The following is a 26,227-nucleotide window of genomic DNA, read 5'->3' on the forward strand; positions in this document are numbered from 1 at the left end:
ACTTCTAAATTTACTGTGGCGTTTCTGACTATCTGGGGGGGACAGAGCAGTGGAACGTGCTACTTTTACACATAAACAAGAACGATCTCTCGCACTACTACACTTTAAAACACAGTTTATATGTAATTCATATCACAAAGTCTCATACGGAACCTACATCCGCTTTCTTTTATATACTGTATATGATTAGATACTGCCATCCCCCATCCCTTCTGTGTGAAAGGACGAATGAGCAAATGTATTTCTAGTTGGATGCTTGAGGGTAGCAGAAAAGCCTGTCTGCTAGAGAACAGTAGGGCCATCGTTGGAACAGGTAGCTACGCTTTCTAAAAGCAAAGAGGTTTCTATTCTTTGTATGGTCCTGTCCGTCCCTTGTCATGTTGGTATAGGAAGCCGCCTCTCTGGTCACTTCCGTTTGTATCTGTGAAACACCCTCGGTAGGGGCCCACGGCAGTCTGTCCGCGGAGAGCGTCTGAAGTGGTAAGATCTCCAGCTAAGGCGTCTCTGCTAAGTCCGTAGGACAATGGATTTCTTAAGTTCAGTCTAACTGAAAATTTAATCACCGTTATTTCAGGTTTAGATCTAAAATATGTTATCTTGAATTGAAATGCTGTGTAATTCGATGTGAAGTTCAGAATATCTTCCAGTAGTAGCTTTGTCAGTACTTTGTGAGTAAAGTGGAACCACGTGTTGAGGATCCGTAACTCTAACTAAGATCATTAATCTTAAATGCGAATGTGCGTGAGATTATAACGTCTCGTCTTGACAATATTTTTCAATATAGCAACTTTTCTTTATGTTCAACCCACGTGGGGTGTACTTTGTGAGACCAGTACCACGTGCTTATACAATTGTTTGACCCATCAGGTTAATAGTAAGACGATAGTAACCAGTTTGAGGTTTTTCTTTTGTAAATTGCGTTTCGATGTAATTTATTTTAACTATCAAAATTATTGTGGAGTTACACTCTTTGTGTAAACCAAGTTGACCACGTGAAGCATGTGGCGTAATCATCAAAGTAGCCCTCAGCTATTCTAATCAGGAAGATTTCACAGAGAGTTAGTATGAATTTAGTATACCAGTGTGTGGTAATTTCATGACAGACAGGATTGCGCTACGACCATAACTTCTTTGGGTGAAAATTGAATCGGCTGGTTATGGTAAATTTCCTCTTGTATACGTTTCAATGTTCTTCGTGTGTTATTTTATTAATGCAGTGTTGTATGTAGTCTCCCAATCTTGGCTCCATATTTGATTTGTTCCATAAGATTACAAACTCACATTTTCACAATCCTAAATAAGGCACCAGTTAAGTTATGAATCAAGTTTAATATTCTGAAATTTTAACGGAACAATGATGAATGTTAAAATAAGTGTCCAAATATAAACTGATTTATTTCTTTTTATTTAAATTCACTTCATATATATATATATATATATATATATATATATATCGGTTGTCGTAAGATGACTATTAAAAGATTATAATTAATGTTAGTCTGGTTGGGAATTTGGTAAACTAGACTGGATACCTGGTGAAACACTTGCTCAGTAAAGCAAGGACAACTTCCCCTGAATATCAGCACCGCTCGCAGAACAACTTAATGCAGCAACATTACACCAGTAACAAATCTAGCAGCCCGCCTCTGAATTGCTTCTATGTCCTCCCTCAACCCGACCTGATAGGGATCCCAAACGCTCGAGCAGTACTCAAGAATAGGTCGTATTAGTGTTTTATAAGCTCTCCTTTACAAATTAACCACATCTTCCCAAAATTCTACCAATGAACCGAAGACGACTATCCGCCTTCCCCACAACTGCCATTACATGCTTGTCCCATTTCATATCGCTCTGTAATGTTACACCCAAATATTTTATCGACGTGAGTGTGTCAAGCGCTACACTACTAATGGAGTATTCAAACATTACAGGATTCTTTTTCCTATTCATCTGCATTAATTTACATTTATCTATAAATTAGAGTTAGCTGCCATTCTTTCCACCAATCACAAATCCTGTCCTGTCTTTATTCACATGAAGTGCTGAGTGCTATTGACAAGGGATTTCAGATCGATTCCGCATTTCTGGATTTCTGGAAGGATTTTGACACTGTACCACACAAGTATGTGAAGTATGTTAGCGGCAAGAAACAATCAACGACTTCTCTGCGCGATAACAATGGACATACCATCGAAGACAGTGCTGCCAAAGCAGATTTACTAAATACAACCTTTCGAAATCCCTTCACAAAAGAAGATGAAGTAAATATTCCAGAATTCTAATCGAGAACAGCTGTCAACATGAGTAACGTAGAAGTAAATATCCTCTGAGTAGCGAAGCAACTCAAATCACTTAATAAAAGCAAGTCTTCTGGTCCAGACTGTATACCAATTAGGTTCTTTTCGGAGTATGCTGATGCATTAGCTCCATACTTAACAATCATATACAACCGTTCGCTCGCCGAAACATCCCTACCCAAGGACTGGAAAGTTGCACAGGTCACACCAATATTCAAGAAAGGTAGTAGGTGTAATCCACTAAATTGCAGGCCCATATCGTTAACGTCGATATGCAGCAGGATTTCAGAACATATATTGTGTTCGAACATTATGAATTACCTCGAAGGAAATGGTCTATTGACACACAGTCAACATGGGTTTAGAAAACATCGTTCCTGTGAAACACAACTAGCTCTTTGTTCACATAAAGTGCTGAGTGCTATTGACAAGGGATTTCCGATCGATTCTGTATTTCTGGATTTCCGGAAGGATTTTGACACTGTACCACACAAGCGGCTCGTAGTAAACTTGCGTGCTTGTGGAATATCGTCTCAGTTATGTGACTGGATTTGCGATTTCCTCGCAGAGAGATCACAGTTTGTACTAATTGACGGAAAGTCATCGAGTAAAACAGAAGTGATTTCAGGCGTTCCCCAAGGTAGTGTTATAGGCCCTTTGCTGTTCCTTATCTATATAAACGATTTGGGAGATAATCTGGGCAGCCGTCTTCGGTTGTTTGCAGATGACGCTGTCGTTTCTCGACTAATTAAGTCATCAGAAGATCAAAACAAACTGCAAAACGATTTAGAAAAAAATATCTGAATGGTGCGAAAAGTGGCAGTTGGCCTTAAATAACGATAAGTGTGAGGTCATCCACATGAATTCTAAAAGGAACTCGTTAAACATCGGTTACAAGACAAATCATTCTAATCTAAAAGCCGTAAATTTAACTAAATACCTAGGTATTACAATTACGAGCAACTTAAATTGGAAAGAACACATAGGAAATGTTGTGGGGAAGGCTAACGAAAGGCTGTGTTTTATTGGCAGGACACTTCGAAAATGTAACAGACCTACTAAGGAGACTGGCTACACTACGCTTGTCCGTCCTCTTTTAGAATACTGCTGTGCGGTGTGGGATCCTTACCTGGTAGGACTGATGGAGTATATCGAAAAACTTCAAAGAAAGACAGCACGTTTCGTACTATCGCGAAATATGGGAAAGAGTGTCACAGAAATGATATAGGATTTGCGCTGGACATCATTAAAAGAAAGGGGTTTTTCGTTGCGATGGAATCTTCTCACTAAATTCCAATCACCAACTTTCTCTTCCTAATGCGAAAATATTTTGTTGACACCGACCTACATAGGGCGGGACGATCACCACGATAAAATAAGGGAAATCAGATATAGGTGTTCAATCTTTCTGCGCGCTATACGAGATTGGAATAATAGAGATTTGTGAAGGTGGTTCGTTGGGCCCTCTGTCAGGCACTTAAATGTGATTTGAAGAGTACCCATGTAGATGTAGATGAAAGAAAGTCCTACGAAGAACACGGTGAACACATTATGGTACGCGAGGTAGGCACACAGCCAACACCCACCACTTTAGTACAAGTATAAGTTTACACATTCTAATAGTGCTGTTATATTCAGTTAAACTAAACGCGCTCCATTTCCTGATATGAACTTTATCTGAGGCTACGACCAGTTTCAATCTTGAAATCCGGGCCACTTTGAAGTAGATCTGAATCTGCCATTGTTAATGTTGCATTGTGAAGGATATATCAGCATTTTACATACCAGTAAAGGAAAAACGAAACTTACACACGCACAGTGTGCGTACAGAAAGAGTATAAAGGGCTACTCAGCTCCCCCCACCGCTGGGATGTATGCAGCTCGCAACACCTTCAAGTACCTCGTGCAAATTTTTATACTCTCTCTCTCGCTATATGTAAACTGTTAGCCATACAGAAAAAGTGAACAGGACTCTTCTGCAGAAAACTGAATGTAGTTCAAATTTAAGCAATTACACTCCTCGGTCGCAAATTTAAGTCTTTTTACCTCGTTTCAGTAAGAGTGCCTTCATCAGAGATAAGCCGTTCAAACTGGCCTATAACGTAAGTACAAAAGTTATGAAGAATTTTTTTTTATAAAACTGTAAGTACTGACTAACAGTACAAGAAAGAAACAGTACTAAAATGTCACGTATGAAACAAACATCAAGCGATATTTCAACTCAAAATATTGCACCACAACTGAGATTACCGATAAAAATTCTTACTATCGTGACCGAGGCATCGAACGTAATTAAGAGTCCCATAGAACTGAGAGGTAATAGCCAGACAGCCGCTGTCAAAGCTTCATTACATCACCGATAAAATTCCTACTGTCGTAACCGAGGCGTTAAAAATTGATTAACAAATGGCGCTGAGCACTATGGGACTTAACATCCATGTTCATCAGTCCTCTAGAACTTAAAACTACTTAAACCTAACTAAGCTAAGGACATCACACAACACCCAGTCATCACGAGGCAGAGAAAATCCCTGACCCCGCCGGGACTCGAACCCGGGAACCCGGGCTTGGGAAGCGCGAACGCTATCGCACGACCACGAGCTGCGGACAATTGATTAACAGTCCCAAAGAACTGGGAGGTAACAGCAAGATAGCGACTGCCAATGCTTCATTGCATCACCTACAAACAACACGAAAAAGGGTAATGACGGTGGAAAAAACAAAGCTATTAAAGCGTGCAAGGGGTACCTAACCTAGGCAAATAGGCAAATTCAGTGAGCAGAAAAACTCTCGAGTGCAAAATAAACCCATATAAAGGCTAGTGATAGTAATTGCATTTGCCTAGTCGCGCAAAGGAAAGAGTTAATTCTGATTTTTACAGATTGAAAGCAATGTATATCCATACCAGTTTGTAATTTACCCAGATTCTCTGACGATGCTTAGAACAGGCGAAGCGCGTCACATATGAAGATTAAATAAACCTATCTTATGCAACCAAGACTGTTTTTTTTTCTTTTCTAAATATCTATTACGGTTACTGTACCAGTGCCACGGCAGTAGTTACAGAGTGGAGAGATTTTAAATATAAAAGACATGTAGAAAAATGACCAGTAAGGAGAGGGATTCAGACTGAAACGGGCTACTGTGCCTAATACTGGATGGCGAAAAGAAGAGAAGAAGAAGAAGAAGAAAAAGAAGGAGAAGAGAAGAGGATTAAGAATAAGAGGAAAAAGGAGAAGATCATCAAGTGAAGTAGCCTTTCATTGACGGGTTTATATGCATACTGGCTTCACAGATGGTGAAGAGACTGGAACCATAGGTGGTGAGACAAAACATGTTATTCAGATGGTTAAGGGGATGAAAAATTGTGATGGTAGACTGGAATTCGATAGACGAGAAAAGCATAGGAGAAATAATATTAGAACATGGACTGAAGAAGAGAAATGAAAGAGGAAGCCGCTTGATAGAACTTTGCACGAAATAAAATTTAATCATCGCTAACGTTTAGTTTAAGAATCACGTAAGACGATCTACGGGAAACGGTAAGACGGGGTTAGGAGATAATTGAGATGAGGTAGCTGGCGGGAAAAACAGTCTTTCGGGGAGACGTTGCCGCGCGTGTGAAATTAATTCATAAGCACAGACGATAATTACATAATAAACCCCTTGCACAAGTAATTCGGACTTCTTTGCCGGGTTCATGTCTTGTAATTCAACTCGTAATAGGTATCGTAAGTACCGTGTCTTGCATGGAATAAGGATTCTCCTTCCTGACGTCGTTACTCAACATAGTAAATAGGATATTCATCAGTGAAAAACAAGGAGTTTATTGTGAAGATCAACAACAAGGGCATTGTTTACCCATCAGAACCGTGTTCAGTATATTTACGTTGAGCAGAGGGTGTACTGAAATTTAAAGAAGCAATACAATGGAGCACACATACACACACACACACACACACACACACACACACACACACACACACACACACACACACACAAACATGCATACAATCATACATACATCTAGTCATGAGAGACGGCCTCACATCGTGGAAGATGCTCACATGTTGACTGGAATATACTCCTTGAAAATCTGCATGTAGCACGGGTAAAATGCATGCAGCAGTTATAAGGGGCGAAAGAATGGAAGATATTTGTTTTGGAAAGAATTTGTTTTGGAAATAGACGTTCCTCAAATACACTTCGTGTGCACGTTCACCTGGTGCTTCTGGAATAAGTGTGAATACCTTGAGAAATGTAATTCGGTCTCCTAGAGAGTCATCAAATGCGAGCACAAAGTATGCCCCATAAATCTGTAAGACTTAATGCCACTTAGATATATTTGTAGTTATCTTACTTGAGCTGTTTCTAATCTGTCCTTGCAACTACGAAAATGCCTGTTTATTTTTACACTCATGGATCTGAAACACTTTAAGTAGATACACAGCAACTGCGAACACTACCGCCGTACAAATGAAGAACATTGTTATTCATATATGTCCCGAGACTTCCACCTTCTTCTAATCAAATTGGAAATTCTGTTATTCCAGTGCCATACGATAAACTATTCATAGATCTTCCGCATATCCGGTGTCAAATCGGAAGGGCACCCATTAGAAACAGTGCTCTCTCTAGGGGAAAACTTAATTACGGAAAAAAAAGCAGATTAGCAACATTATAAAAATGCATGATTTTCAGCATGTATATACCATTCACTTAATACACAAAAAATACCTTCCTACGAGTAAATCGACCACAGACTCATTTTAAGCGGAACTTTAAGCCACGGAGAACACAAACGTCTTTTATATTTTATAAATTGCAGGTGGGAACCCAGTTCTAAGCAAAGAGGGGAAAGCAGAAAGATGGAAAGAGTATATAGAGGGTCTGTACAAGGGCGATGAACCTGAGGACAGTATTATGGAAATGGAAGAGGATGTAGATCAAGATGGCCGGCCGGTGTGGCCAAGCGGTTAAAGGCGTTTCAGTCTGGAACCGGGCGACCGCTACGGTCGCAGGTTCGAATCCTGCCTCGGGCGTGGATGTGTGTGATGTCCTTAGGTTAGTTAGGTTTAAGTAGTTCTAAGTTCTAGGGGACTGATGACCTCAGAAGTTAAGTCCCATAGTGCTCAGAGCCATTTGAACCTTTTTTTTTTGTAGATGAAGATGAAATGTTAGATATGATACTGCGTAATGAGTTTGACACAGCACTGAAAGATCTGAGTCGAAACAAGGCCCCGGGAATAGACAACATTCCATCAGAACTACTGACGGCCTTGGGAGAGCCATTCCTGACAAAACTCTACCATCTGGTGAGCAAGATGTATGAGACAGGCGAAATTCCCCCCAGACTTCAAGAAGAATATAATAATTCCAATCCCAAAGAAAGCAGGTGTTGACAGATGTGAAAATTACCGAACTATCAGTTTAATAAGCCACAGCTGCAAAATACTAACGCGAATTATTTACAGACGAATGGAAAAACTGGTCGAAGCCGACCTCGCGGAAGATCAATTTGGATTCCGTAGAAGTATGGGAACACGTGAGGCAATACTGACCCTACGGCTTATCTTAGAAGCTAGATTAAGGAAAGGCAAACCTAAGTTTGTAGCATTTATAGACTTAGAGAAAGCTTTTGACAATGTTGACTGGAATATTCTCTTTCATATTCTGAAGGTGGCAGGGGTAAAATACAGGGAGCGAAAGGCTATTTACATTTTGTATAGAAAGCAGATGGCAGTTATAAGAGTCGAGGGAAATGAAAGGGAAGCAGTGGTTGGGAAGGGAGTGAGACAGGGTTGTAGCCTCTCCCCGATGCTATTCAATCTGTATATTGAGCAAGCAGTAAAGGAAACAAAAGTTCCGAGTAGGCATTAAAATCCATGGAGAAGAAATAAAAACTTTGAGGTTCGCCGATGACATTGTAATTCTGTCAGAGACAGCAAAGGACTTGGAAGGGCAGTCGAACGAAATGGACAGTGTCTTGAAAGGAGGGTATAAGATGAACATCAACAAAAGCAAAACGAGGATAATGGAATGTAGTCGAATTAAGTCGGGCGATGCTGAGGGAATTAGATTAGGAAATGAGACACTTAAAGTAGTAAAGGAGTTTTGCTATTTGTGGAGCAAAATAACTGATGATGGTCGAAGTAGAGAGTATATAAAATGTAGACTGGCGGTGGCAAGGAAGGCGTTTCTGAAGAAGAGTAATTTGTTAACATCGAGTATTGATTTAAGTGTCAGGAAATCGTTTCTGAAAGTATTTGTGTGGAGTGTAGCCATGTATGGAAGTGAAACATGGACGATAAATAGTTTGGACAAGAAGAGAATAGAAGCTTTCGAAATGTGGTGCTACAGAAGAATGCTGAAGATTAGATGGGTAGACCACATAACTAATGAGGAGGTATTGAATAAAATTGGGGAGGTGTTTGTGGCACAACTTGCCTGGAAGAAGGGATCGGTTGGTAGGACATGATCTGAGGCATCAAGGGATCACCAATTTTGTACTGGAGGGCAGCGTGGAGTGTAAAAATCGTAGAGGGAGACCAAGATATGAATACACAAAGCAGATTCAGAAGGACGTAGGCTGCAGTAGGTACTGGGAGATGAAGAAGCTTGCACAGGATAGAGTAGCATGGAAAGCTGCATCAAACCAGTCTCAGGACTGAAGACCACAACAACAACAACAAATTGCACAGCTAATAGTGTACAGAAAGAAAACAATTGACGCGCAGGTAGGTAGTCATGATACAGTGAAACAACGCAAACTTTCTACTATGTGGGAGGCTATTTCTTTCAGACGGAATAAGGATCCAGAAAAAGCTTACAGGTTGAAATCATGATACCTATTGTTAGATACAAGGAAGTTTCACAGAAAGTGAAGTCCTACGGACGAATTGAATATGATATATCGTTGTGGCTCATATTCTCCAAGCAGTAACTCATCTTTGGAAACAAAGAAAAAAAAACTTAGCGTGTAGCTGTTCTTGAATATTCTTCCTACCACTGTGTTAGACCTAAATATGTAGGTGAGAAGTATGATAATTGTATATTTCACAAGAAGATTATCAGATTTACGCGATCTTTTAATATATACTCTTTTTGCGTATATCCAAAACTTTACACTGACATGAAACAAATTTGCCCGTTCCACAGTTTCCACCATCTGCGCAAAGTAATTCCTTCACGTTTTCATTGAAGTAATTGAATTGCAAATTTAGCGTTTGCTGCACCGCTTTTTACTCAGAATTTGTTGTTTAAATCGCTCGCAGATCGTCGAATCCTACGTTTTCCTATTCAACGAAGAGCTATTAAACCAGTCGCCGGAAATATCTCTCGGCTACCGTTAGAGCGACAACACACAATATGCTTTTGAAATTTCAGCCCTCAATGCCTCATTCAGGAAGCAAATAAACGAGTCAAAATCAGTTTACTGCTATCTGTTAGGATTTTAATGATCTGCCGATATAGTGTCAACGTAACGAACAGCTGCCACCATTTACGTAATATTCCAGCAAGAATTGCCCAAGTCCTAGTCAAGAGAAATTGAGTGAATTAGGAAGACTGTAGGTAATATGAATGTTTTGCGAAAATTAGAGTTTAAGTCTTAAGGGAAACCGAGACCACTGTATCGTTAAAAGGTTTTTATTCAGACTTCTGTAAAGACGGAAAGTCTTCTCAAACCACAGGTTTCGAATTACAAGAAATCCATCTTCAGGTCTGTCCTTGTTAGAAAGTAACTCTTCAGTTAAAGGGCTACATTCAAAGGTACGTTGGACATGTTACATGTGTGGACATTGGTTCATACAAATAATTGCTGAAACTCAAGAACACATTTGTGGGCACACAAAACCGAACACCTGCCGTGAGCATCTTTTTACCGGAGCATCATTACAGCAGGTGTCTGCTATGATACACTCTGACAGTAGACTAACTCAGCACTTATGATTTTTCGTCATGACTTGCTGGTTCATGATGGTCGAAAGATCTTTCTGCTACACATCTCCCTGACGGGTGCATGTGCCGTGGGGAATAAGCGGTCACATTCAAGACCATCATGGCTGTGTATTTCATTCCTTTCTGAACCAAAAGTACTATCAGTATAGAGTAGTGAAGACTACTTTTCCTTCAAATCTATCGATAAACGTCACTGAGGACATTGCGTATAAGTGGCACAGGTAACAAAATTGTGGTCGGTCGTATCAAACCAGTTAGTCCAATCATGGTCCAAAAAACAAAACAACAACAAAAATCACTGTTATTCTCAGAGTAGAAGAGAAGAATGACTAATTTCATCGGAGAATAAGTCCAGCGCGACGTTGTAGCCAGTACTACCAATGCTATAAATAGATGCGTAGAAGAAGTAAGTGTGTGAAGCCCACACATAATTTCAGCTTTTTTTTCTGGAAAATACGTCATGGCTATGGTGCACACAGTTGATCAGAAATTCAGTTCATTAAAAATAGGCTTAGTAACTTCCGTGTCTAGACAGTTGACAGTTATTCAATAGCTTTTTATACGTTTGGGTACACACCTGCTATACTTTTCTTGAAATAAGTCATTTTCCAGCGTGAGGATGTGTTTTATTCGAAATAAAAACTTTCGTTTGTTGTATAGACCGTGAAATACTGAAAGTATCTAGTGTAATTATTGTGTGATGCTATAAGTGGACCTCAACTGAAATGAAACGACATATTTATATCTCAAGGGGAAAAAAAACGAAATATGCCTGCCTCACACAGGAAAAAAAGTTCTTTCAAGAAACTGGAAATTCAAATGTTTTTTATTCCAGTCTTTGAATACGATATGAATTCTTTAGACGATGACCGGTTTCAGTCCGTAATGACCATCCTCAGACCTTTTTTACACCATGTCCTAAAGTGATAAGGCCATAATGGCACCGTCAAAACATATAATCAGCATAGCATCGTCATACAGATCTTGGTTCAAATGGCTCTGAGCACTATGGAACATAACATCTGAGGTCATCAGTCCCCTAGAACTTAGAACTGCTTAAACCTAAGAACATCACACACATCCATGCCCGAGGCAGGATTCGAACCTACGACCGTAGCGGTCGTGCGGTTCCAGACTATAGCGCCTAGAACCGCTCGGCCACGCAGGCCGGCATACAGATCTAAAATAAGGTGTAGAATAGGCCACATCGTCCACACAGTCATTATTGAGTTGCAATAATGACTGGGAGGACGATGCGGCCTATTCTACATCTTATTTTAGATCTATATGACGATGCTATGGTAATTATATGTTTTGACGATGTCATTATGGCCTTATCACTTTAGGACATGGTGTAAAAAAGGTCTGAGGATGGTCATTACGGACTGAAACCGGTCATCGTCTAAGGAATTCATATTGTGATCGAAGACTGGAATAAAAAACATTTGACAGTATTGGATCACTGTTTGTATACGTGACCATGTCGCAGTTGGTGAAACTGGAAATTATTCGTTTTTCAAGAGTACGGTATTTTTGTGCACAGCTTATGTTCACAGAACATGTTTAAGAAATATATAAGATCAAGTGAGATATTTATTGAGTTTATAGAAACGTTGATTCGTACCTGACGCACGGCTGCGTCTTTTCGGATTCTTGCGAAGGCGCTAGAATTAAAATGTCACCCAGCGTTGTGCAAGCCGTACTTTAGTCGACAGGTAACAGACAGTCCGCCGTCGACACACAAATGTAATTGCATCCTTTACTGCCTTAAAGACATACAATATCTTCACTGCCGGATATCTTCTTGAAAGCTCTGTTCAGAAGTGAGACAGCATTTTTCGCTTACACTATCCTTTGTAGCTCATAATAAGAGCATACAAACCAGTACCATGACCTATGCAAGTCTAGAAGTGGCAGCTCCAAAGAGTTGTGTGTCGCCTGACCAAAGCACATTCTGCTCACGAAACACACTCTAACTTTCAACCACGGTGATTCAGCCAAAGCTGGTGAACGCTGTCTCACCAAACTCCTGTCGAGTATGAGGTAAGTACAACTTATCGCTCTCAATGAGAACCATTCTCTGTGCACCACATCGAAAGTATCGTTTCCTGAAATGGTTTGAAATATGTATATCATAATTAATGGCATAAACGCATACAGTTGGAAGTACGTGATATTAGAGGCAAAACATGGGCTCTGTCTAACACGCATACTGTAAGAGCTACGAGCATGCTGTGAACCACATCTCTTCTACTGCTAGCCCAATGCTTCCCGTATTTTGAGAAGTTGTAGTATGTACCAAAACTAGAAAAAAATGTCCAATAAACATAGGCTCTAAAGTGCATGCCTTAAGAGCTATAAGCACTTCATTTTCGCTACTGGGGAACCCACGTCTTCCAATTGACAAATGCTCGCAACACTTTAGAGTCCATGAATGTTTACTGGACTTTTGTTCTTATATTGATCCATTCTACCTCCTCCCAAAACATGGAAAGACAAAGTCTTGCAGAAGTAGATATTTGTTTCACAGTATCGAAGGTAAAGAAGTGCTCATGGCCCTTAAGGTAAGCTTTTTAGAGCCCATGTTTACTGATCAATTTTTGTTTCTATTTTCGTGTCTTGCATGCGTTAACGTAATCAATTATCTTGCTAAGGTGGTGGTCAGCAGCATGTACAAACCTTACAAATTGCATAACACTGTACTTTCTGTGATTATGTTCTTCGACTTGTATTGTTGTCCTTTTGTCAATGTGCCATCAAATTTTAATGTTGTCACATTTTTTTATTTTTATTGGCAATTATGGTTTTTGGTGGTAACTTACGTCAAAGCATGTATCAGATGTGGCACACCTGTGATAATTTTTCAGTGTTGATTAAGGTTTAGAACCGAAACCGATAAATAACGTAATCACAGACACCACAGTGTTATGCATTTTGCAAAAGCTATTAATTATGTTACACTCTATGCACTGATCACTGATCCTTGCTGGGTTCACTAGCAAAATATTTTACATACAGGGTGTTTCGAAAGGATTCATTCTATTACACAAGATTATGTTACGACATGAATGAAGTTACGAACCTGAGGTGAATTTTTCCTCACACGCTGAGATGAAAATTTTACCTTGACGCCAATTACAGAAAGAGCTTTCCTTTCTTACCAAGAGCATGTTTCTTACTAATGAACTGCCTTAACCAATGATAGCTCAAAGAGGCGTGCAGAACTCTTATTGTACCATCTGCCACCCACTTCAGCCGCACTTCACGGTATGATATTTTCCTTTTTAGGTTTGTGAAAGACTCCATCACTGTGCCTCCCCTTGAAAAACCTTTGGCTGAATTGCGCCGCACGTTTTAATTGTTTTAATAAAGGGTTGTAACAAATCAGGGATGGTCGAACTAGTCAGAAGAAAGGAGGGGAGGATGTAAATCACTTGCTGTATCCCTACAGTTTCTTCCAAGCACAGCAAAACAGCTTACTGCAAAACTTTGCAAAATTGAGGGTGCCCCATCCAACAAGTGCTACTGTTTTACACTCATGCTCATAAAAGAAACAGAACATCTTAAACGACTAGAGATAGGACGTTCATATTCACAGGACATGTACATGAATTAGTCTGTTCTGCAGAAATGATTAGCATTTGAACCATTCCGGCCCGTGGGTTGAAGGTCAATATCGATATCGCGGTAAAATGTGCTCTCGTCGCTATAAATCGAAGGTAATGGATTAGTGTGAGTTGAGCAGACGTGCAGGATGCCTCGCAGACGTATGTGCGAACCATAGCGTCAAATCAGTGAGATTAAAAGAGGGTGCATTATTGGCATGACAGAATGTGATGCATCCATGCGGCAAATTGCTGCTGGTGTAGGACCAAGTATTTCGGCAGTGGAACGGATGCGTGCAGAAAGGTTCACGGTAGGCCGTAGAAAACGATGACACGGGTCACGTCGCACGACCCAGAACCCCCCCCCCCCCCCCCCCCCCCCCGAGAAGCTCGACAAATCACCCCAACGGCATTGCAGAACAGATTTGCGTCCGCTTCTGATCTAGTGGAACACTGTAACACATCTCACACTATCAGGGGTGACAGTCTGTCGCCGTTTATTATGGCATGGGCTACGTGAGCATCATCCACTTCTCCACCCACCTTTGACGAATGTGCAGGAACATGCTAGATGGAATGGTGTATGGAACGACGTCACTGTGGACAGGATTGGTACCAGATAGTGTTTTCGGACGAATCTAGGTTCTGTTTGTTTGAAAATGATGGCGGCATTTTGGTTCGTCGCAAACGGAGGGAACGGCTTCACAGTGACTGCTTTCATACAAGATACACAGCGCCAAGACCTTACGGTGTGGGGTCCTATTGTGTGCAACCACAAACTGCAGCTGGTGTATTTCCAGAGGTTGTGACCCGTGTGACCTACGTGAATGACCGTAGCGACCCGTAGCCATATCCTTTCTGTACAACACCCCACACGCCATTTTTCATCAAGACAATGCACGACCACATGTTACTGCAGGAACGTGTGCCTTCTCGATGTCACAGGATGTCAGCCTTTTGCCTGGGCGCCAGATCACCAGACTTATCGCCAACAGAAAATGTGTGGGATATGGTGAAATGACGGATACAGTGCTATGACCCAGTGCCAATCACCACAGATGAACTTTGGAACTAGGTGAATGCACCATCACAAGACGCCATTCGCGCCTTATACCCGTCGATGCCATTACGAGTGGAACAAGTCTTCAGGGCCCTGTGCCTACTAGGCAACAGGATATATGATGAACCGAGGTGACTGAAATACTAATCATTTCTGCAGAACATACTAATGTACATGTCGTGTGAATCTCTAGTCTTTCATGGTGTTCTGTTTTTTTCGATTATGAGTAAATTATGTCAGGACGTTACTTAAATATAACACTGCAAAAGCAGTGAACGCAATAACTCTAGACATGTTAGCAAAAGTAGGAACAGTAGTAGACGACAGAATGTGTGTCTTGCGTCCGACTAATGGCACATTGAATATTTTTGAAAGTCAAATGAAAACGGCGACCCAAAACGTAATTGTGAAAAGTGCCCCAAGGTTCCATTTGCCTGCAAGTAAACGTCGTGTAAAATCGGAGGTTCATTTTAGTTTAGGTGGTTCTACGCGTAAGTTCAATTTCACCCCTAACGTTCTATATTTATTCATTTAGGAGATAAAGTAATGTAAAATTGGGTTCATCTTTTTTTAAAAACCGTGTACCTCATTCTATTATCTACCAGTGAAGACGAATCACAACTGTATCAACAATGGAAACAGCAACACACTTGAAACGATCGAATAAATATAATGTTTCGAAGCTACACAATTTTTGTTGGCTCACGTCGTGTCTTGAGCACTTTGCGAATAGGGGTGATTGTACGCGATAAGGAGTACGCGTTAATACACTACTGGCCATTAAAATTGCTAGACCAAGAAGAAATGCAAATGATAAACGGGTATTCATTCGACAAATATATTATACTAGAACTGACATGTGATTACATTTTCACTCAATATCGGTGCATAGATCCTGAGAAATCAGTACCCAGAACAACCACCTCTCGCCGTGATAACGGCCTTGATACGCCTGGGCATTGAGTCAGAGATTGTATGGCGCGTACAGGTACAGCTGCCAATGCAGCTTCAACACGATACCACAGTTCATCAAAAGTAGTGACTGGCGAATTGTGACGAGCCAGTTGCTCGGCCACCATTGACCAGACGTTTTCATTTGGTGAGAGATCTGGAGAATGTGCTGGCCAGGGCAGCAGTCGAACATTTTCTGTATCCAGAAAGGCCCGTACAGGACATGCAACATGCGGTCGTGCATTATCCTGCTGAAATGTAGGGTTTCGCAGGGATCGAATGAATGGTAAAGCCACGGGTCGTAACACATCTGAAATCAAACTTCCACTGTTCAAAGTGCCGTTAATGCGAACAAGAGGTGACCGAGACGTGTAACCAATGGCTTCCTATACCATCACGCCGGGTGATACGCCAGTATGGCGATGACGAATACACGCTTCCAATGTGCGTTCACCATGATGTTGCCAAACACGGATGCGACGATCATGATGCTGTAAACGGAACGTGGATTCATCCGAAAAAATGACGTTTTGCCATTCGTGCACCCAGGTTCGTCGTTGAGTACACCATCGCAGGCGCTCCTGCCTGTGATGCAGCGTCAAGGGTAACCTCAGCCATGGTCTCCAAGCTGATAGTCCATGCTGCTGCAAACGTTGTCGAGCTGTTCGTGCAGATGGTTCTTGTCTTGCAAACGTCCCCATCTGTTGACTCAGGGATCGAGACGTGGCTGCACGATCCGTTATAGCCATGCGGATAAGATGCCTGTCATCTCGACTGCTAGTGATACGAGGCCGTTGGGATCCAGCACGGCGTTCCTATTACCCTCCTCAACCCACCGATTCCATATTCTGCTAACAGTCATTGGATCTCGACCAACGCGAGCAGCAATGTCGCGATACGATAAACCGCAATAGCGATAGGCTACAATCGGACCTTTATCAAAGTCGGAAACATGATGGTACGCATTCCTCCTCCTTACATGAGGCATCACAACAACGTTTCACCAGGCAACGCCGGTCAACTGCTTTTTGTGTATGAGAAATCGGTTGGAAACTTTCCTCATGTCAGCACGTTGTAGGTGCCGCCACCGGCGCCAGCCTTGTGTGAACGCTCTGACAAGCTAATCATTTGCATATGACAGCATCTTCTTCCTGTCGGTTAAATTTCGCGTCAGTAGCACGTCATCTTCGTGGTGTAGCAATTTTAATGGCCAGTAGTGTAAGTGAGGAGCGCCGGAACAAAAACCGATAAATCCGCATTTGCTGTTAATACAGAAAGTAACAAATAGTGATCTCTAAATGGCGCCACAAACTATAAAAAGAACAAACACACCATAAAACACTTGATGTCGCGTTGTGCTGAAAATTATTTTGTGGCAGATGTATTATTACTCCCGTATCTACCTCTACAGCTCGAACATGCGAATACAGCAGAAGTGGATATATCGGGTTTTGTTTCGGCGCTCCTCAAGTGTCATTGATGTCCAGGGAAACTGTATCCGAAACCTGCACAATAATTTTATGGAAGAGGCTGGTAAAACCACTGAAACACAGCAACAGAATAATACCTCAAATGTTGGAAGCTATGTGTTTTGATTATTTTCTTCATTTAACTTACTGTTATTTTTAATACATAATCAATTATTGGTCATACAGTATGAGAATTAATGGACCGCATTACAGAAGATATCATGCTCCAATATGATTAATTTTTATTTTGGAAAAACATGTCCAATAACGAGACGCAACATGTCATTGTAGTATGCAACTGCAGATATTACTAGTATACATGGCTATCAAGCGCTTCCTGCCTTTTCTTCCGCGACAGCGGTAGAAATCTCAAAACGAACCTCTTCGATTTTCTGAACAGTAAACTGTGAACGCCAAACTGAAATCAATGAAGAATGGGTTGCACAAGAATCTGCACTATTATTATGTACTGTATCAACGAAACCCACCACAAAAATTGTTTTCTCAAATTTGGTTCACGCTATTTTTCTCGTAATTTCTATAACAGTACACACAAAAACTAATTACCATTCAATGCAAAACACAAACTTGGCAGGTTGAAATACGGCGTGCAATAAATATTTCTAATTGGGAAGTGAGTAAATATGGTGTCCGTCATTGTACGTAAAGCGCGGCTAGCCTATCATAAACAGTAATTTCTCCCTGGTTGAGCGCTGCAGCAGGTGCTGTTTCGCATTTGACAGCTGGTGGACATGTGTTTGGCTATTTTTGTTTACAATTTCACGCAAGTTGCTTATGTTTGCGTAACAGGTATTTTATTGTAAGTTGATGCACTTGTGCGTCCATGAAATGATTATCGATGGGTACTTGTGCTACAAATATCTTCCGTTAGCTAAATTTACTGACACCGAATTATACGTAAATTCTGCATATGTATTCGTGAGCGATGAGCAGTTTTAGTTATTTTGGTAAGAGCATGACGCTAGTAATACGTAAAATCTGCATATGTATTCGTGAGCGATGAGCAGTTTTAGTTATTTTGGTAAGAGCATGATGCTAGTATATGAATCTAATTCTACGAATGCTTTGCTACGTTGTGTGTGGTATTAAGTCTGTTTTCTTTAATATATTCAATTAGCGCTATTTCAAATGATATTACTTTTGGTCACGGTTTGTGTATTCAATCACTTCTATTATTTTTTACATTTTTGTTTGGTTTGTTGGACGTATCGCTACGAAGCCGAATGGAAACCGGTACGGTAATTCAGCGCGTTCGGCAGGGTATTGGACTTGTAACAAAAAAACGGATTGAAGTTTTCATCAAAGGAATTTGAGAGATTCAAATGGGTCTGAGCACTGTGGGACATAACTTCTGAGGTCATCAGTCCCCTAGAACTTAGAAATACTTAAACCTAACTAACCTAAGGACATCACACACATCCATGCACGAGGCCGCGCGGTTCCAGACTCTAGCGCCTAGAACCGCTCGGCCACTCCGGCCGGCTGGAATTTGAGAGGTATCATGCGACTTTCGCGCATGACTGCGGAAGAACACGAGTTCGTTTCGAGGTAATTATTCAGATTTTTTATGAGTAGGGTATGGAACAGGATCTACTCTACTTCTTGAGGCCAAAAAGGAGTTTCCTGAATGAAGGAGGATTCATCTACTGACAGTAACGGCTGGAGATACCGACGACGTGCTTATCACACGCCCCCCCGATCATAGATAATCCTCGTATTGCCTTATAGACCGCTATCGGCCATTCGGAGCAGCATTAACGTCTAATCGGTGAATGGCGTTTACTTTTACTGCCAACCGCTTGGTACAAATATGAAAATCTATATTCAGAGAAATCAGAATATAATGACGTCACCTTACACTCGAAGTCTTCGGAGGATCTGTAACCATGTTGCCACTGATCATACACACTTGAGTTTGCGCACTGATGTCTTAATTGAATTATTGAATGTATCCAGATTTGTGTATCGGTGTTCAGGATCTGACAATGAGGTAACTCTAAACGTGTCAGGAGAAGTTAAAAAATAAACGGAAAAAAATTGGCGACCAAGCCAAGTGTAAAATGATTAGAATATAATGAGCTTGAAGAACGATTTAAGATTATTTTACAGCGTTCAAATCGCTAGTAGCAAGAGAATTTTGACAAATTAGTAGCCATAGACTAAATATAAGAAAGAACTCAACAGAGACTGGAGAGCATAGTCTACTACTCCTGGAGATTAGTTTATGTAAATACAGGTAGCACAACAACCTTCATAAACACTCGTTACTATCTAGTTAAAGTCAAAAAGGACGCAGTAAGACGGAAGTACTTGTTGGAAGGGGACAGTAAGCGCTGACATTGTGCTTGGAAGAATCTGCCGGGAAAACAGAAAATGGTTTACGTCTCCTCCTTCTTTCTCCTAACTTGTCTTCGCCAGAAGATGATGAGTATTACGCTCTTCTACTCGTCGCGATACTTTAACACCGCCACTCGGCTGAAAACCCGAGAGCTTTCGATCACTAGCATACGCCGCAAAAGTTTACAGTCACGCAGACCCATTTTGTTACAACCTCATATGAAAACAGACTTGACAAGAAGAAGGGACCGGTTGGTGAGGCATGTTCTGAGGCATCAAGGGATCACAAATTTAGCATTGGAGGGCAGCGTGGAGGGTAAAAATCGTAGAGGAAGGCCAAGAAATGAATACACTAAGCAGATTCAGAAGGATGTAGGCTGCAGTAAGTACTGGGAAATGAAGAAGCTTGCACAGGATAGAGTAGCATGGAGAGCTGCATCGAACCAGTCTCAGGCCTGAAGACAAAAACAACGTGAAAACATATTATTTTAGAGGTCGGGCAACCTAACCGTAAATTGCACATGGGCAATAAAATCATCCGCATTGGATGTTAAAACACTTTTTATTAAAAGTCATGGCCGGTTTCGCATCAGTAGAGATGCATCTTCAGGTGATAGGTTTCTTTGAGTTCCATGTTTACTATATACGGCAGTTACGTCAAACTTTTTCAAGAACTGTCACTGCCTAAAATCCTACAGCAATAACGTACATGTGCGGCTGGTCCCGGCGGAGGTTCGAGTGCTCCCTCGGGCATCGGTGTGTGTGTTTGTCCTTAGGATAATTTAGGTTAAGTAGTGTAAGCTTAGGGACTGATGACCTTAGAAGTTAAGCCCATAAGATTTCACACACATTTGAACAATAACGTACATCACAAACTGTGTACTATTTTGTGGGATATATTTCGGATCCTGTCATATTGACAAGCGTGTAATTGATATAGAAGTGTATAATAGGCCACTGATGATAGATTATAAACCTGAAAACCGGTTTCGGCAAATAAAACAATTCTAGTGCAGCTCATGGTGTACTGAAGATGTATTTTCATAAATATCTGAAAGCTGCTGAGTAGTAAACATTCAAGATTCTTAGATAGTCATCGCGAGGCAAGCAATTAAAAATCGACCTTGACCTGGCCGAATTTTTTTTCAGTAAAGGTAAGATTCTTGCTCCCCACTTTCTTCTCCTCTCCCCCCCCCCCTTCCTCTGTTCCCGCCGCTCAGACTCCTTCCGAACGCCGGCCTCTCCTTAAATTGGTAAGCAAAGCCGAGCCCTCTTCGCCGTCCTCAGAAACAGCACTGCGCGAGGACGATGACCTCAGCAGACGAAGAACACGCAGCGGCGCTGGCTGGGGCCGAACAGAAAGCCAAGTGCGGCGCGTCGCTGCCTCTCACGCACAGCGTACGCACCGCCAGTCACGCAGGGCACGCGCGGTCCATCGCGGCGGCGCGCGATCAATAGGCGCCGCCCCCGCCTGCCGCCCCCGCCGGCCGCCCCCGCCGCAGCCGCCGCCGCTGCTGCTGCGGCACGCTGACACATGTGCGGGGGCGGAGAGAGTGCCGAAACGGCCTCCGGCCAGACTGGCTACGGCTGAGCCGCTCAGCGCAGCGCAGTAAACAATACGAGGCGAGGCGGCAGCGGCTGCGGCCAACAAGGTCAGGTGCGACTCCGGCGTGCTTAAAGCCGAGCTGCCGCGGGCCGCGCGCCGGCTCCTCAGATACGACGCACTATCCTCCGTCACATCCTCTTTAATCCGCCAACGCTGTAGAATTTCAAACAGGCTCAGTCATTCAGAAGGCGACTAGTTGATACCACTCAAACTTTACTTTACTGGCATTCACACAGTCATGCAATACCGGCTGCTTTGACGATTTGCCCAATTTGTTTTCTTTAAGCTTTCTTTCAAATTCTAAAGATGGCAGAGATAAAATACAGGGAGCGAAAGGCTATTTACAATTTGTACAGAAACCAGATGGCAGTTATAAAAGTCGAGGGGCATGACAGGGAAGCAGTGGTTGGGAAGGGAGTGAGACAGAGTTGTAGCCTCTCCCCGATGTTATTCAATCTATATATTGAGCAAGCAGTACAGGAAACAAAAGAAAAATTCGGGGTAGGTATTAAAATCCATGGAGAAGAAATAAAAACTTTGGGGTTCGCGGATGACACTGTAATTCTGTCAGAGACAGAAAAGACTTGGAAGAGCAGATGAACGGAATGGACAGTGTCTTGAAAGGAGGATATAAGATTAACATCAACAAAAGCAAAACGAGGATAATGGAATGTAGTCGAATTAAGTCGGGTGATGCTGAGGGAATTAGATTAGGAAATGAGACACAAAGTAGTAAAGGAGTTTTGCTATTTGGAGAGCAAAATAACTGATGATGGTCGAAGTAGAGAGAATATAAAATGTAGACTGGCAATGGCAAGGAAAGCGTGTCTGAAGAAGAGAAATTTGTTAACATCGAGTATAGATTGAAGTGTCAGGAAGTCATTTCTGAAAGTATTTGTGTGGAGTGTAGCCATGTATGGAAGACAAACATGGACGATAAATAGTTTGGACAAGAAGAGAATAGAAGCTCTCGAAATGTGGTGCTACAGAAGAATGCTGAAGATTAGATGGGTAGATCACATAACTAATGAGGAGATATTGAACAGAATTGGGGAGAAGAGGAGTTTGTGGCACAACTTGACTAGAAGAAGGAACCGGTTGGTAGGATATGTTCTGAGGCATCAAGGGCTTACAAATTTAGCATTGGAGGGCAGCGTGGAGGGTAAAAATCGTAGAGGGAGACCAAGAGATGAATACACTAAGCAGATTCAGAAGGATGTAGGTTGCAGTAAGTACTGGCAGATGAAGAAGCTTGCACAGCATAGAGTAGTATCGAGAGCTGCATCAAACCAGTCTCAGGACTGAAGACCACAACAACAACAGGCTTTTCGACCAGATACCATTCCTGTGCCACAGGTGTTACCGAGTGAGGTAGCGCAGTGGTTAGCATACTGGACTCGCATTTGGAAGGACGATGGTTCGATCCCACGTCCGACCATCCTGATTTATGTTTTCCGTGATTTCCCTAAATCGTTCCAGGATGGTTCCTTTGAAAGGGCACGGCCGACTTCCTTCCCCATCCTTCCCTAATCCGATGACACCGATGACCTCGCTGTTTGGTCTCTTCCCCCAAACAACCCAACCCACTGCCGTCGGATAACCAAAGGGAAGTCAAGTGCACAGTTTCTCCGTGAATCTTGTAAACTGTGTTCTGTATTGGGAAAAACATCAAGCAGTAATATACGGCGTATTTGTTTTAATTTGACAACCTACTTCGAACACAATCTGACCTTCCTTGGGACATCTGTACTATGTCTTGATATTTATAAAAATATCGGGAATCCGATTTATCAATATTCAAGAAACATCATCAGCTCTCGACGTATCGAGAATAACTGCGTGTTGAATGATGTCCTTAGGTTAGTTAGGTTTAAGTAGTTAGGTTTAAGTAGTTCTAAGTTCTAGGGGACTGATGACCATAGATGTTAAGTCCCATAATGCTCAGAGCCATTTGAGCCATTTTCGTATTGAGAATAGTATGAGTGTATCAATATACAGACAGAAAAAATACCGACGTACCGGTCTATCAAAATATCGGCTACACATTCTAAACACACTGCCAGTTTTAGCGCTGTATATACACTCCTGGAAATTGAAATAAGAACACCGTGAATTCATTGTCCCAGGAAGGGGAAACTTTATTGACACATTCCTGGGGTCAGATACATCACATGATCACACTGACAGAACCACAGGCACATAGACACAGGCAACAGAGCATGCACAATGTCGGCACTAGTACAGTGTATATCCACCTTTCGCAGCAATGCAGGCTGCTATTTTCCCATGGAGACGATCGTAGAGAAGCTGGATGTAGTCCTGTGGAACGGCTTGCCATGCCATTTCCACCTGGCGCCTCAGTTGGACCAGCGTTCGTGCTGGACGTGCAGACCGCGTGAGACGACGCTTCATCCAGTCCCAAACATGCTCAATGGGTGACAGATCCGGAGACCTTGCTGGCCAGGGTAGTTGACTTACACCTTCTAGAGCACGTTGGGTGGCACGGGATACATGCGGACGTGCATTGTCCTGTTGGAACAGCAAGTTCCCTTGCCGGTCTAGGAATGGTAGAACGATGGGTTCGATGACGGTTTGGATGTACCGTGCACTACTCAGTGTCCCCTCGACGATCACCAGTGGTGTACGGCCAGTGTAGGAGATCGCTCCCCACACCATGATGCCGGGTGTTGGCCCTGTGTGCCTCGGTCGTATGCAGTCCTGATTGTAGCGCTCACCTGCACGGCGCCAAACACGCATACGACCATCATTGGCACCAAGGCAGAAGCGACTCTCATCGCTGAAGACGACACGTCTCCATTCGTCCCTCCATTCACGCCTGTCGCGACACCACTGGAGGCGGTCTGCACGATGTTGGGGCGTGAGCGGAAGACGGCCTAACGGTGTGCGGGACCGTAGCCCAGCTTCATGGAGACGGTTGCGAATGGTCCCCGCCGATACCCCAGGAGCAACAGTGTCCCTAATTTGCTGGGAAGTGGCGGTGCGGTCCCCTACGGCACTGCGTAGGATCCTACGGTCTTGGCGTGCATCCGTGCGTCGCTGCGGTCCGGTCCCAGGTCGACGTGCACGTGCACCTTCCGCCGACCACTGGCGACAACATCGATGTACTGTGGAGACCTCACGCCCCACGTTTTGAGCAATTCGGCGGTACGTCCACCCGGCCTCCCGCATGTCCACTATACGCCCTCGCTCAAAGTCCGTCAACTGCACATACGGTTCACGTCCACGCTGTCGCGGCATGCTACCAGTGTTAAAGACTGCGATGGAGCTCCGTATGCCACGGCAAACTGGCTGACACTGACGGCGGCGGTGCACAAATGCTGCGCAGCTAGCGCCATTCGACGGTCAACACCGCGGTTCCTGGTGTGTCCGCTGTGCCGTGCGTGTGATCATTGCTTGTACAGCCCTCTCGCAGTGTCCGGAGCAAGTATGGTGGGTCTGACACACCGGTGTCAATGTGTTCTTTTTTCCATTTCCAGGAGTGTAGATATATTGATTTATTATTAGAAATTCTGTACATCAACAAACAAGCAGCCTGCCTATCCCGCTTAGAGCAAGAATTGAAAGGAAAACGACGCACGTTCACGCTTGGCGGTAACCACTTCTCTAACAATGGCCACTACATGTAGGTGGCACAATAAAAGATGTCCGATGGTCCATCGCTCGATTTTGTCACATATCGGATTTGTCCCGAACACTTCATGTCGATTCCTCTGTTTGTTCATCTCTGCCAACACCGGCGACCTGGCAGTTCTAGAGTCAAATCTGCGTGGTGAAGCTAAACGTTGCAGTTTCTACTGGTAGCGCCAAGCACCGATTACATCAGCATCTCCCGTAATATGTCTCACCCATCGCAAAGACCAATCGTGTCATTTACATTTTTGTTCATCGGGTGGGATCGATTTTTAGAAACCCTCTATACGGTGGCGTAGGTTGGGGTCCGAGGTATCACGCCCTGCAGCCACTCAAGCTGGAGGGCCCTTGTCTTCGGGAAATTGACGAAAACGTTCTGTAATTTCGCATGGTGCTTTTGAGCTTTGAAAACAGGAGTATTGCACAGAAAAGTTGTCCAGCGTATTGGTTGAGATATATTTCTCATATGCAGAAGGTTGTGGATTCGAATCTCACCAGGTACTTTGAACTTCTTATAAATCTGTATCGAAATGACTTTCTTCATTTTTTACTCAATTACTCGATTTAAACGTAACTTTCTTATTTCTAAAAGTTTTTCACATCATGTTAAACATTATTTTTAACTTTTTAATTTGCTCTCTTTCTTTTTCTTGCTTTCCTTCTTTATCCATTCGGAATCTACGTGCATTTTAATTACCATTATTTATTATCATAATATTTCACGATTTGAAAGTGGCTACCTATCGGTTAAAAACAAGACTGTGCAGTGTTTCAAAAATGTATTTTATGTTGCAAGATGTACATTTTTTGGATGGTACGTCAAAGAAAAATATAAAATGTAATTTCTTGTTGCATTATGGATAAAGTAACACATGAAGATTTAAATGAAAGAAAGGATAGTAAGCAAAACGAAATTCATGAAAAAGGAGTAGAAATAACGAGTGCAATAACATATACGAAAATATATGACGGTAAAAAGACAAGAAATTAAACTGATGTTAATAGAAAATACTATTTAAAATCACATGAACAATTATTCCAAACGAGAGAAGAACGAAGGGGAAAAAATGTGAGCAGATAAAAAAGTTAACACGGTGATTAAAATGACGAGAATGAGGATTCAAGTAAAATTACATATAAACCAATTAACGGAATAAAATTGATCGAAGTCATTTCAACAACGATCAATAAATAAAAATTTCCAAAGCACCCACAAACTTCTGAAAGTAGAGAATCCAACTTAACCATTACGCTACATTGTCAGTCTGGGT

Source organism: Schistocerca cancellata, chromosome 1, assembly GCF_023864275.1.
Source record: "Schistocerca cancellata isolate TAMUIC-IGC-003103 chromosome 1, iqSchCanc2.1, whole genome shotgun sequence".
Lineage (NCBI taxonomy): Eukaryota > Metazoa > Arthropoda > Insecta > Orthoptera > Acrididae > Schistocerca > Schistocerca cancellata.